This window comes from Cnephaeus nilssonii (genome assembly GCF_951640355.1).
Source record: "Cnephaeus nilssonii genome assembly, chromosome: 10".
In the NCBI taxonomy this organism is placed as follows: Eukaryota; Metazoa; Chordata; class Mammalia; order Chiroptera; family Vespertilionidae; genus Cnephaeus; species Cnephaeus nilssonii.
The window spans coordinates 40,639,549-40,651,111 of NC_137081.1; the positions used below are offsets into that span (position 1 = coordinate 40,639,549).

The 11,563-nt window shown below is 44.4% G+C and overlaps 1 protein-coding gene across 8 annotated transcripts in view; it reads right to left on the reverse strand.

The window, feature by feature from the left end:
• OSBPL6 (oxysterol binding protein like 6) overlaps window positions 1–10,197 on the reverse strand; it is a 183,772-nt gene extending 173,575 nt beyond the window's left edge. For 7 of the 8 annotated variants that reach the window (XM_079782837.1, XM_079782836.1, XM_079782835.1 and 4 more), the window contains exon 1: window positions 10,029–10,197. The gene's annotated coding sequence lies outside the window, so the exon portion shown is untranslated. Of the gene's footprint in view, window positions 1–8,173; window positions 8,214–10,028 lie in introns of all 8 variants that reach the window. The other variant, XM_079782832.1, reaches the window with a different exon arrangement.
• Window positions 10,198–11,563: the final 1,366 nt, after the last annotated feature.

Sequence of the window (11,563 nt, forward strand, 5' to 3'; positions counted from 1 at the left end):
AAGTCTAATACCAGATTTATCTAGCACTGAGTGAGACTTGGCACCATCTTAACTGTCTGGGAAATGAACCTCGGAGATAAAGAAAAACAGCTTCAGCAAAATGCATTCCTTACTCACTGCTTCCAAGATGTGGCTGAAATAATATTACTTTTTGAACTAATGTTTTCTATGTGTCGGGTGAGGGTTCGTCTCATGGAAATGTAGTAGAAGCCTAATGACTAAAGGAGAAAGCAACAGATCTTCAAGGAAAACAAGTGAAAAGAGAAGAATTCTGAGGTTATTTGGTAAAGGAGTAGTTAGTGTTGCCCCACCGCCAAAGCCACCTTTATGGAAGGCATGAGCAACAGTGGGCACTCTTAGCCGGAGTCACTGGCAACACATTAGGGCGCTCTCTGGTGTTGGGGTCTCTATGAGCAATTTTTAAAGTGAAATATATAAAACATTCTAGAGAGATTTCCATTTTTAAAACATATATCTTTATTGATTTCAGAGAGGAAGGGAGAGGGAGAGAGAGATAGAAATATCAATGATGAGAGAGAATCATGGATCAGCTGCCTCCCGCACGCCCCACACAGGGGCTGGAGCCCGAAACCCAGACCTGTGCCCTGACCGGGAATGGAACCGTGACCTCCTGCTTCATAGGTGGATGCTCAACCACTGAGCCAAGCCATCTGAGCGAGTTTTCCATTTTAAAAAAAGCTTTGCTGTTGGGCGGGGGAGGTTCATGTTTAATAGGGGTGTCACCTCTGAGGAATACTTCGTTTCTTGAAAATGCCAGAAAAATGAGGCGCTGCAGAGCAGGGAAGTGTGCCCTGAGGGAAGCAGCCAGATGTCCAACAGAGTGGCCTCTCAGGAGCTTTAAAGACAGAAAGCCACGGGAAAGAGGCCTGGCCCTAAAGGAGGAGCTCCCCCTCTGTTTGGGCACCCAAAGCAAGATGCCCAGTGAAGCAGGGGAACCAGGAGCTGCAGAGCTGTCAGGGTCAGTGACTGCAGGGGGTTTCAGGGAGGATGGGGTGGGGTGCTAAGTGGAAGAAACGGGCGAGAGAGAGACTGGTGGGGACAGAGCAATGGCAAGGCAATGGGGGCTGACAGGGAACAAAAAGCCACCGGGTGGGGAGAGGGAAGGACAGCCGGAGTGACCTTGGTGACTGATGCCTTTTTTACCCCAAATTGGTCAGAAATTAAGATTTCTTAGACTTGCCCAATACAGTGTAATAAACTAATTTTGAAAGAACCAAAATGTTGACTATTAAAAACAACTAACTGTAACAAAATTGTAAATCTGCTTTCCATGTCCAAGGCACTTGCGAATTCTACAGCACCACGAGGCAGGTGAGCAAGAAGTCAGTTATGGATGAACAAGCTGAAAGCAAAATGTAGTCATTTTGGTTTACTGGTCATTTGTTTTCCAGGTAAACAGAAGTTTCATTAATGATTAATAATTGCACTTTGTCTCTAAGTACTAAGTTAGAGAACTCATTCCAACAACCACCATCTTCCCCTCATTAGGCAGATGAGGCTTCCAGAGCGCACAGGGCGGCTGCTCAATAAACGGAGAAGCTGGGACAGGACGTGCGCAGCCATGGCCCCTATCCAGGGCTCCTCCTGTCAAGTATACACTGCTCCTCTGAAACACAGCCTACTGCGATAGGAGTGCCACAAGATAGTGGCTATTTTCACAGAGGGATGTATGGGGGGAAAAGAAGTTAAATGTGGGGCAAGGAGAAGCAGTTGGGCACAATACTGTTACCCCAATGTATTTAATAGAGGCTACTAAATCTCTTACAGAAATGCAGTGAAATTCCTCCCCAATTCCATAGAAATTAGATACACTAGATATACTAGTTGAGGGTCAAACGCATCCTGACATTTTAATAGCCCCGGAAAGTTATGGGAAGGGTTTTCTAGACACTTCCACAGGTCCTGCACAAAGCCAAGCTCCCCAAGGTCATCCAGTGCTTCCCCCCTGTGATGGCGAGCCTCTCTGACCTTTCCCCATCTATCAACCTTTGCTCTCCAAATCACCCTGCGTTCACACCTGATGCGCCCATGGAACGCCACTACCAGGCTGCTGCCTATCCCTCCTAATTTCCAAATAAAATTGTTTGAAAAAGACAAGAGCCACTAAATTATCAGAACTTCCACAGAGGAAAGGAATGCATAGTATTTACTTGATTCATTTATTAGGATACACATTTAACCCTGACTTCATGCCTAGAAGTTAATAAAAAGAGAATGATGTAACATTTCCTCCTGTATACTTTATTTTTTTATTTAAAATTACCAATTCCTAATAAAGGGCTATGTCTGTTAATTTTGCATAAATGTGTATTAATGATGAGAATTAAACTATTTTTATTTCCTTGTAGGAAAATTATTTTGCAGCATGATACCTCTGACTGTCACCAAGTTTTTCCTTTTCTTCAGTATAATTCATATAACTCATGCTTATTAAATTTGTATCAGCTAATACTTCTTTTTCCTCAAAGATATCACCTACCAACCATTAAGCTGCTACCTTAGCTTTCTCTGTCTTACTATTCCTTTTTTTGGAAATCTATTTTAAAGAGAGCGAGGAAGAGAGAGAGAGAAACACTGACTTGTTGTTCCACTTATTTATGCATTCATTGGTTTCTTCGTGTATGTGCCCTGACCCAGAGATTGAACCCATAACCTTGGCATATCTAACCAACTGAGTTACCTGGCCAGAGTTGTCTCACTATTCTATACCTTAATATTCGGTACCACTTTGTGGGCTCTAGGAGGACAAAGGCACAATGAAACAATCACTCTTATGAAAGCATGTGTTTAAGGGTATAATACCATAAAAAGTTATTCCAGGAAACGGTTACTTTAAGGGATGAATGGGGATAATCTCATCAATAAAAGAAGGAAGGCAGAAGAGATCAATGATTCCCAGAATGGACTCCCAAAACCAAGGCCACATTTTTTGTTGTTGTTAATCCTCACCCGAGGATATTTTTCCATGTGAGAGACCACTTGGTTGCCTCTCCACCTGCCCTAAGCAGGGCATGGGATCGAGCCTACAACCAAGATACATGCTCTTGACCAGAATCAAACTCAGGACCTTCAGTCCACAGGCCAACACTCTATCCACTGAGCCAAACCAGGGAGGGTCCAAGGCCACCTTTTAAAAATGCAGATTAGCCCTAACCGGTTTGGCTCAGTGGATAGAGCGTCGGCCTGTGGACTCAAGGGTCCCAGGTTCAATTCCGGTCAAGGGCATGTACCTTGGTTGTGGGCACATCCCCAGTAGGGGGTGTGCAGGAGGCAGCTAATTGATGTTTCTCTCTCATCGATGTTTCTAACTCTTCCTCTCTGTAAAAAATCAATAAAAATATTTTTTTAAATGCAGATTACTAGACATCGTACCAAAACTCAGGGGTAGCATATAATCTCAAGGCCGTGACCCATAAAATAACATTTTCCTCTATTTTATCACTGTAAGGGGCATCTGATGGAGTTGGAGTAGCAATCAATACCATCTCCATTTCTGAGTTCTCCCAGCCTAGGCTTCTGCCACCAACTTCTTCGAAGTCTGTTCTCCATGTACTCTCATCACCACCCAGGTAGGTCCTAATCAATGTCCCTTGGGCCTCCCTCCCAGTAAAATCAGCTAGGTGGGGTCACAGTGGCAAGGGCAGGGCAACTACAGGGAACCAAGGTGTGCCAACCTGCCCCAAAGGGCAACTGCTTCCATTTTCTCTCCTCCTTCAACTTTAGCCTGTCAGGGTAGTAGTGAGGGTGAGTCTTTTTTTTTTTTTAATTGACTTCAGAGAAGAAGGGAGAGGGAGAGGGAGTTCTAAACATCAAAATGAGTGAGAATCATCACTCCGCTGCCTCCTGCATGCCCCCTACTACGGATCAAGCCTGCAACCTGGAATCAAACTGTGACCTCCTGGTTCATGGGTTAATGCTCAACCACTAAGCCATACCACTGGACAGTGAGGGTGGGTCTTTATGGCAACTACCATGGATCTAATGTCGCAAAGGGATGCTGTTGGTTACAACTACTCAACATTCTTGATCAATACAAATGAGCCTCAAGAAATTTAAAAGCTATCTTGATTTCAATAGATAAGTTGACATATTTAAAAATTCAAACAGTGGTAAAGGGTGTACTAAATAAGTGTCCTTCCCATCCCCACCCCAACCACCCAGTTCTCTTCCCCAGAGGCAATCACTATTATCAGTTTCATGGGTCACCTTTCAGAGACAGTCTTAATAGTTACAAGCATAAGCGCATATCTACAAACTCATATTAAACCCCAAGGGCTATACACTACCCTGCAACTTGACTTGTTTCCTTATATCTTAGAGATCGTTCCATATCAGCAAATATAGAATGATCTCATTCCTTTCAACAGCTACCTCGCTTTGTTTCTGCTCATAAGTGATCTCATATTGATGGATATTTAACTCTCTCTAAATCTTTTGTTTACAGACAATGCTGCAATGAATGTCTTTGTGCAAATTCATTTTGTGATGTACAAGTATATCTGTAGAACAACTTCTTAGGTTTCCTGAGATGAGAAGGTAGGTAAATTTTTAATTTTGGCAGTATTTCCAAATTGCTACACAGATGCTAGACCATTTCGCACCCCTACCAACAATGTTTGAGCTTGTCAGTTTCCCTCAAAACCTTGTCACCATAAAGTAGTAACGAACATCAAGATCTTTGCCAATTTAAGAGACTACATCAGAGATTTTCAACCTTTTTGTCTCATGGCACACATAAGCTAATTACTAAATTTCTGTGGCATACCAAAAATATATATTTGTTGCCAATATGACAAAAAATAGGTATGAAAATCACTGGACTAAACAATTTAAAATTAATTTATCTTATCCTGATAATGCTTATCCTGAGCATTTGTAGTTACTTTTCAAAGCTTTTTATTTAAAATGTAGAGAGATACCTCTTCTCTTATATCTGATCTCCATAAGCCTTCAGATTTATTTCCTCTGTTGGCACTTTTTGTTGTTGTTGTTGTTGTTAATATTCACCTGAGGTTTAATATGAGTTTGTAGATATGCGCTTATGCTTGATTTTAGAGAGAGTGGAAAGGAGGGAGGAAGGGGGAGAGAGAGAAACATCAATGTGAGAAAGACAGATGGATTGGCTGCCTCCTGCACATGGCCCGACTGGGGCTGGGGATGGAACCTGCAACCCAGGTATGTACCCTTGACCCTTCAGTGTGAGGGCCAACGCTCTAACCATGGAGCCACACCAGCCAGGGCTGTTGTCTCTTTTTGAAAGGAGGCTGGAAGACAAGCTGGGATATAACATCCACTAACTTCCTGTCCTGACCTTCCTATTCCTTTATCCTGGTTTCTTGTGGATTTTGCTCTTTCCTTCTCCCTTGCTTTCCTCCTGGAGTTTCATGTGAACCCTACGTTTGGCTGGCCTACCTTGGAGATCACACTCTTTTATAGTTCTTCAATTTGAAGTTTACTGAAGTAAAAAAGAATTTCATTAATGTCTTTTCATAACATGCCATTCAAACTGTGCTATTTTTCTATTCCAGGGAAATCACACAACAAAAATTGTGCAGATTGTTGCCTATGATGTGAGAATATACAAAAACTTGTCTAACTGCTCCAGATAAACAAAAAAACAAAAATGGTATCTTAATTTAAAATAAAATCAAACTTTAGACTTTATCTCCAGAAATGGCGTTTTAACAAAACCTTTTTATTTTAATGTTCTTGTAGATACTTTATTCTTCAAACTTTTGTAGTTGATAACAGTTTGTTACTTGTAGCAACATTGTATTATGTATAAAAAATATCAAGGTAGCTTCTTCAAATTTATGATAAAATTTAAGCACTGGTTTAAAAGATATGAAATAAAGCCATTGCTAGAAATTGAGGCCAGGTTTATTTTAGGTTTGATTTTTGAAAGAAAAAAAAAGATTCTAAAAATATAGTGCTGTTGTTCTCCATTCTCTTTCCACACTCTTTTCAAAAAGTAGATACATAGGTCTGTCTCAAGAGCTACAGTGAGAATTGCCTTGATAAGGTGCAAGATAAAAAAATAAGAGTTAATGTTCTATTTCTGACTCAATTCCTTCTACACTGATTTTCTCTCATATTAGTAAATGGAAAAAGAACAACAAAGAAAAAGAGATAGAAAAATATATAGCACAAGATCATTTAATTTTTATCTATTCTTTCCTTTCCATTGAGTTAAAGGTCAAAGCTATGGGTATCAAAATAGCAAACACCAAAAAATGTTAGATAGTCCTAGATATTAAACTATTGGGGTTATCCTTCCTAGCTCTGCCTTTTGTCAGCTTACTATATAGATTCTGTGATACTGGCCCTATCAGAAGGAATTCCCTGCTTAGTTGTCTTCAAATGGAGACTCTCATCTCAATCAGCAATCTAACTAGGGGCCCTCCCTTGGATCTCTCTCCTCACCCTTTACCCCGCATATCCACCAGTTTCCTAGATGTTTTTATTATTATGATGATGATTGATCTCAGAGAGGGAGAGATAGAAACACCAATGAAAGAGAATCATTGATTGGCTGCCTCCTGCACACCCCCTACTGGGGATCGATCCTGCAACCTGGGCATGTGCCCTTGGCCGTAATCGAACCTGGAACCCTTCAGTCCACAGGCTGACGCTCTATCCACTGAGCCAAACCGGCTAGGGCTTCCTAGATGTTTTTATGAACCCTCTGAGTGGTTCACTGTTGGACAATTTCATATGGCTTCCTCCACTTCTATTCATATCATTTCCTCTGAGATGGCCTTCCTCTTCTCAGCGCGGCTGCTCATCCTTCCTGCAGGCCTCCACCGTGAGCTCTTGGCAACTCATGCCTGTACACAGGGAATGCTTCCTCAACCCTCAACTGTCACCATGTGGGTCTTCTGGTGCAGTAGCCTACTCTGCCTTGTGATGACTCTGTATTAGCCTTATTTTCTTTTCCCTTAGAACTTTAAAATTATCACTGACCCATGCATGACTCTCTTTTTTTTAAAAAAAAAAAACGGCATTAATTTCTTTATTTTTATTGATTTCAGAGAGGAAGGGAGAGAGAGAGAGAAACATCAATGATGAGCATCATTGATCAGCTGCCTTCTGCATGCCCCCCACCAAGGACTGAGTCCGCAACCTGGGCATGTGCCCTGACGGGGATTCTAACCACGATCTCCTGGTTCACAGGTGGATGCTGAACCACCGAGCTACACTGGCTGGACTGACCCGCTCTTTAAAAAATATGATTACCTATGAACTTACCACCACACCTGAGAACTACATCATTACCAATAACTTGCACGCACCTATGTGTCCTTCCCCATCATATCCTTCTGGTTCTCCCCAAAGATAACTGTTATCCTAAGTTTAAAGTTCATCATTCTCTTTCTTTAAAAAAAAAAGTATATTTCAACACACATATAAATGCTAGATTGTATTTGATGACTTGTGTTTGCTTGTTCCCCTGGCATGTAAATTAGTACAATTGTGGGAAATAATTTGTTAATATTTAGTAAGTTAAATATTCAGACACCCTACAAATCAAAAATTCTATACCTAGTTATATGGCCAAGAAAAACACTTGCACATGTGCCCCAGAAACATGAATGATCTAAGAAGTACTCTGCAATATTTTTTAATGCAAAAAAAAAAAAGGCCATTGACAGGAGAAGAGGGAAATATTTGTTACAGACACATAATGTATGAATCTTAGTGACACAATGTTGGAGGGGGGGAAATGTCACAGAGGTCGACAGAGAGTATAAGACCTTTTTCCCAAGATTAAAAACAGACTAAAAAAAGGGGGGGATTATAATTATTACTTAAACATTGCAGTAAAAGAAAAAAAATCCTTATTTTGAGAATTCACGCCTTGTCCTCCCAAACTAAATGACAAACTCCTGAGGGCAGGGACTTTTTTATTCTTATTTGTATCTCCCACATGCCTAGACCAGTGTCTTGAACAGATGGTGCTCAATAAGTAATTATCCACTTAATGATTACTGAATGATTTAATAATTTAAAATTTAAATCTTTTCCCTCATCCAACAGTGTCATGAATAAAGTTGCACAAAACGTTGATTTACGTATACATTAACCTAGTTCTATTTCTGCAATGGTAATCCAGATATCCAACCACAAACACTTCATCCTGGAAGTACTTTACCTTTCTTCTTCAGGTAAAGTTAACATACAGTCAAAGCAATCTAGGGACAAGAAAACATATGATCCTGTAAAAGTCCAACCAAATCATATAACCAAGAGACAATTGATAAACCATCATAAAATGAAACTGCGATATCCCAAAAGGAATACATCCACTGAATGTATAATTGAGTTATCTCATCAAAACTGAAAATATGAGCAAAAACAGGGTTTTTAGACCTTCTAAAAGCAGATTTAATTTCAAAATATTTTGTTTCTACTTTGAGAAAAAATTATTTTTAGGGGAAAACGTGAAATTTGGGGTAAAAGAATAATATGAATAATATTCCACCAATCAGGGCCCTCCTTATAACCCAATGAGAGCTATGCATATTCTCTGTAGGTGATTATAGCGGAATTACGCTGCAGCTTCCCTTCGACCTTGGGAACTCTGCTCACTCTGAGTTACTGCGAGGTCTTCTGTTTCATGTATTATTAGTCTTTGTATCTGCAATGCTGTAGCATTTGAAAGGAATATCAACACTGTGAGCTTGCAGTACCTAAAACTGTAGAAATGCTTCCAAAAGCTAAGTGGGGTGTGGGTGGATTATAGTCAAGAGGAAAACAAAGTTAAGGATATTAAGATGGGATATTTTCTCATTTTACTTTTGAAGAAATACCACACTTAATTAGCTGAGTAATATATTACCACCCATTTGCATGCAGTTTTTAAATTTAAGAAAAGACATTCAAGAAAAATTATTTTATTTGGGAAAATATCACAACTGAATACAACATACAATTTGCTAAAACTACTCCAGCAATTGAAAAATGGAAATTCTAATAGAGAAAAAGCCTATAGGACGTTTGGGGGGGGAGGGAGGAGAGGGGAGAGAAATAATCTAGCACTCCTGAGGGTTCACTTAGTTTCATGTCAATTGCTTCATATCCATTATGTAATGCTTTCCCCAGCTTTAGGTCTGTTTAACCTACCGTTCAGGTATATCACAGATTGCCACAAAATCAGTATAGGTCATGCAGATGTGCCTTATATTCAGTAGAGGCTTTTTTTTTTTTTTTTAATCTGCTGCTGTCATTACTTCTTCCCGGCTTCCTCCCCAGGTCTCCCATCCCCTCCTCCTCCAGATACCCGGGCGACACGAGCTGCGGGCAGTTGCCGGCTGGTTGCAGGGGAAGCACGTCTTGACTGCAATGCTAAAGCTGTCCCGGTCTGAACCGGGGAGGGCAGATTCGGCCCTGGCCGGGGTGTGGACGAAGGCTGCAGGCAAGGCTGCAGGGGCGCCGGCAGCGAGGGGGCAGGGGTGCCCCGCGAGGGCAGTCCGCAGTGCACGCGCACAATAAACCCAAATGCACAACTTCCCCGGCCGCTCCTCCCGACTCCCGGATTCCGTGAAAGGTGCGGCGTAGGCGTCAGCTGGAACGGGCGCGGGCGCGGGCGCTCTCACCCGCGCGGGTGCCGTTCTCTGCTGACAATTACATCAGTCCCTCTGCCTGCCCCGGCTCCATTCCCCAGCAGCCTGGGGGAGCCCGCGCGGGGGTTGCGGGCACGAGAGCCAGGCGGCCGGAATTCCCCGACACGAGGAGGAGGGGAGGGCGGCGAGTGGGGACCATGACCCAGACGCCCCCTCCCACCTCGGCCGCTGGGCTGGAAGAGCACCGCCAACCCCGACTCCCGGTCGCAGAGGTGATGCGGTCAGGGGAGACCCCCAAGGATGCTTCAGGGGCCCAAAGCGAAGCTGCCCATCCGCGCGCCCCTAAGGGTCCTCGGCCCTCCGGACGCGCACAATGCCCCCGGACACCGGTACGGGCACCGTCACATCCGCTCCAGGGGTACCCTATGCGGCTAGGACACCTACCTGGAAGGCTAGGGGCCGCGCCGCCGATTCTGCGGCGGCAGCGGCGGGAGGCGGGAGGCGGGAGGCGGCCCCGGCGGGCAGACGGGCGCGCGGCTGGCTGGGGAGCGGAGCCGCGGTCTCCGGCACCGACAGCGGTGACGGCGGCGGAGCTGCGCCTCCAGTGGTCCGCCGCGCCGCAGCCCCTCCTCTCCCACGGGCGGGGCGCACTGGCGGGGCGGCGCTCTGGGCTCCCCGCCCCGGGCTGGCAAACCTGGCGGGAGTGGATCCGCCGGCGGCCGGCGCTCCGGCTGCGCTCGGGCCCCGCAGGGGAACCCTGACTGTGCACGCCCGGAGCGGCGCGGGCCCGGCGCTGCAAACCTCCGACGCGCTGGGTTGCTCTTCCTGGGCTCATCCCCGGCCCGGAACCGTGGGAACCTCTGGTTGCAGAGATCACCGCCGTGGACACCCTGACCGGGCATCCCGGGGCCTAAGCGCCCTGGAAGCGGTCCCACCCTCTCAGGCCAGCGCTGGTGGCCCGGAATGGCCCGAGCACTCGCGGCCTGGAGCGCGGTCGCTGTGAGCTCCGTAAGAGAGCAGACTCAGAAGGGAACCGCAGCTGACCCCCTGCCTCAGGTTGTCATTCAGACTGGTCTGTAAACCTACAAGACTGTGCGCCTGCTCCCCGCCATCCCTGACACTCAAGCAAAAACTTCTCAGGCCGAGATACACTTGGGCTCCTTGAAAGAAAGGATCGTTCTCACTTGACAAACCTTCCCACCCCCTTAAACTCTCCCACCCTTAAACCCTTCCCAGCCTGTGCCGGAGGGCAGATTAATCTGAAGAAAAAGTTTCTGGGAAAGAATGGGGTCATTTAAATATTTACATAGACTTTTTTTTCTGTTAAAAGGATGATGAAATCTCAGAAGAATCTCAAGGCTTTTCTGCCATCACCATCTTCAGGAGGATAAAAATCCAGAGAACACTTATTGTAACAGGAATTGTTACTGAAAACAGCGCTGGGGGTGCTTCGTGGGCTCTCTAGGGGTCCGACTGGATGAGTTGAGGTGGTGGGGGGGGGGGGAGGGGGTCAGAAATTGAAGATAATGCTACCCCACTGAGGCAACTGTGATGGCATGTCACTGTTTTCTGTGCTGATAAAATCCTGATTTGCTATAAAACATAGTCAATTGTATGCACTTTTTCTCACATACAATTTCTCTTGAATCTCCAATCCCACCTTTTGGATTAGCTTCTTCCACTTTAACTAGCAATGTTGTCATATTGTCTGTAATAAAATAATAGATGCTGGGGCCTGTGACACAACGCAGTTTCACCTTAACTCCCTCCCTGTGAAGACCGTCTTCTCAAGCTAACCCCCTCCCCCCTCCGCTGACCTTCATTTGATAATCCCCCCTTTTTATTCCTTCCATCTGGGGTCCATGGATAGAAACTACTGAAACTGCTCGCTCTCTAAAAAGAAAAGCCAAACCCCATATAGAAGAAAATACAAAAGTGTGAAAAGAGGCGAGAGCATACAGAGTCTTTAACCTAAAGAA